The 2733-nt window shown below is 65.6% G+C and overlaps 1 non-coding gene across 1 annotated transcript; it reads left to right on the forward strand.

The window, feature by feature from the left end:
- Positions 1-224: 224 nt before the first annotated feature.
- Positions 225-343, forward strand: LOC131868386 (5S ribosomal RNA). The gene has a single exon (XR_009366844.1). It is a non-coding gene; the product is annotated as a 5S ribosomal RNA (ribosomal RNA).
- Positions 344-2733: the final 2390 nt, after the last annotated feature.

Raw genomic sequence — 2733 nt, forward strand, 5'->3', positions numbered from 1 at the left:
GGACACTGCACGCACACGACGCCCCCTCCAGGTGCACGCACGTAGGCCGGGCCGGGTGCACACCCGACGCCCTAGCAAGGTGCGCGCACCCGGGCAGGGCTCACACTTGGCGAACGGGGCGCACTTCGCGAGGGAGGGTGTGCACCTCGACGGGGGTGGGTGGCCGGGGTGGATTCGCACGTGGGTCGCGGTTTGCTAAGTACACACTGCGACAAGCTCATAACGGGTGCGATCATACCAGCGTTAGTGCACCGGATCCCATCAGAACTCCGCAGTTAAGCGCGCTTGGGCCGGAGTAGTACTGGGATGGGTGACCTCCCGGGAAGTCCCGGTGTTGCACCCTTTTTTAGTTTTTCGCCGGGCGTCGCAATGCTATTTGAATAAACCTTTTGCCCGTTTGCGTTCTCGTCGGGGCCGGGCCGGGCCGGGGTGCGCTGCCCGCACTACCGCGCGCGCGGGGGCGACACCGAGCGCGCACCCGAGGCGCCCCGAGCACACAGGCCACGGTGCAACCCGGGCGTTGTGCGCGCACCCCGGTGCGCCCGAGGTGCTGCGCGCGCACCCAGGTGAAATCGGTGTGCACCTCGGCCAGTGCGCGCTCGGTCGAGTCGCGCACGTTGGCCAAGGTGCACGGTGATGTTTCTTACTCTAAGGTTCCGCACCAGACGCCCGGGACAGGTGAGCGAAGCTGGGCGGGGCCGGGTGCGCGGCCGGGGCAGGTGCACGCAGCTGGAGAGAGCTTTGGAGCACACTTCGGAGCGCACCAATGATGCGCTCCATTCAAAAGTTTCCTGAAAAGGCAAAAAAAGTTGAGATTATAGAATTTCCCACTTGAGAGATTGTAAAAAAAAAAAATTTAAAATGAAGGAAACGCGGGTGCCAAGGTGTGCGCAGCCCAGCCAAGGTGTGCGCACCAAGGCGCCCACCCTGGCGAAGGTGCACGCAAGGTGCGCACCCGAGGCAAACCGGACAATTAACCCAACTTTCGACTTCGCGCGCACCTTGGAGCGCACTTCGGAGCGCTCCTTGGTGCGCACCAATCTTGGGCACCTCGGAGTGCACCATGGCGCCCACCAAGGTGCGCACCCGGGGCAAACCGAGCTCCGACTTCGTGCGCACCTTGGAGCGCACGAAAGGTGCGCACCATGGCGCCCACCAAGGTGCGCAGCCCAGCCAAGGCGTGCGCATCAAGGTGCGCACCCTGGCGAAGGTGCGCACCCGGGGCAAACCGAGCTCCGACTTCGTGCGCACCTTGGAGCGCACAAAAGGTGCGCAACCCAGCCAAGGTGTGCGCACCCCGGTCAAACCGAGCTCCGAATCGTGCGCACCAGAGGTGCACGCCATCGTGCGCACCTTGGAGCACACTTCGGAGCCCTCCTTGGTGCGCGCCGATGTTGCGCACCTCGGAGCGCACCCGGGGAAAACAATGCAATTAACCCGACTTTCGACTTCGTGGGCACCTCGGAGCGCTCTCGGGTTCGCACCTCGGAGCACACCGAGGTGCGCACCTTTGATGCGCTGCCTTCACCAATTTCCAGAAAAGGCAAGAAAACATTGAGAAGGTGTGCGCACCGAGGTGCCCACCCTGGCGAAGGTGCACGCGAGGTGCGCACCCGGGGCAAACCGGGCTCCGACTTCGTGCACGCCGCACCTTGGAGCACACTTCGGAGCGCTCCTTGGTGCGCACCAGGGCGCGCAACCCAGCCGAGGTGCCCACCCCGGCGAAGGTGCACGCGAGGTGCGCACCCGGGGCAAACCGGGCTCCGACTTCGTGCACGCCATGGTGCCCACCGCGGCGAAGGTGCACGCGAGGTGCGCACCCGGGGCAAACCGGGCTCCGACTTCGTGCACGCCGCACCTTGGAGCACACTTCGGAGCGCTCCTTGGTGCGCACCATGGTGCCCACCAGGGCGCGCAACCCCGCCGAAGGTGCACGCGAGGTGCGCACCCGGGGCAAACCGGGCTCCGACTTCGTGCACGCCGCACCTTGGAGCACACTTCGGAGCGCTCCTTGGTGCGCACCATGGTGCCCACCAGGGCGCGCAACCCCGCCGAAGGTGCACGCGAGGTGCGCACCCGGGGCAAACCGGGCTCCGACTTCGTGCACGCCATGGTGCGCACCGCGGCGAAGGTGCGCACCCGGGGCAAACCGGGCTCCGACTTCGTGCACGCCGCACCTTGGAGCACACTTCGGAGCGCTCCTTGGTGCGCACCAGGGCGCGCAACCCAGCCGAGGTGCCCACCCCGGCGAAGGTGCACGCGAGGTGCGTACCCGGGGCAAACCGGGCTCCGACTTCGTGCACGCCGCACCTTGGAGCACACTTCGGAGCGCTCCTTGGTGCGCACCATGGTGCCCACCAGGCCGCGCAACCCAGCCAAGGTGTGCGCACCAAGGTGCACGCGAGGTGCGCACCCGGGGCAAACCGGGGTCCGACTTCGTGCACGCCGCACCTTGGAGCACACATCGGGGCGCTCCCGGGTTCGCACCGGCGTTGCGCACCGTGGTGGGCACCTCGGAGCACACCAAGGTGGGCAGCGAGGTGCGCACCTTTGATGCGATGCCTTCACTAATTTCCATAAAAGGCAAAAAAAAAACGAGATTTTAAAATTTCCGTTTTGAAAGATAGTGAGAAAAAGGGAATGCTGGTGCCATCTTGAGCCCGCCCTGGTGCGCAGCCCAGCCAAGGTGTGCGCACCAAGGTGCCCACCCTGGCGAAGGTGCGCGCCCGGGCA

Source organism: Cryptomeria japonica, unplaced genomic scaffold, assembly GCF_030272615.1.
Source record: "Cryptomeria japonica unplaced genomic scaffold, Sugi_1.0 HiC_scaffold_205, whole genome shotgun sequence".
Taxonomy (NCBI): Eukaryota; Viridiplantae; Streptophyta; class Pinopsida; order Cupressales; family Cupressaceae; genus Cryptomeria; species Cryptomeria japonica.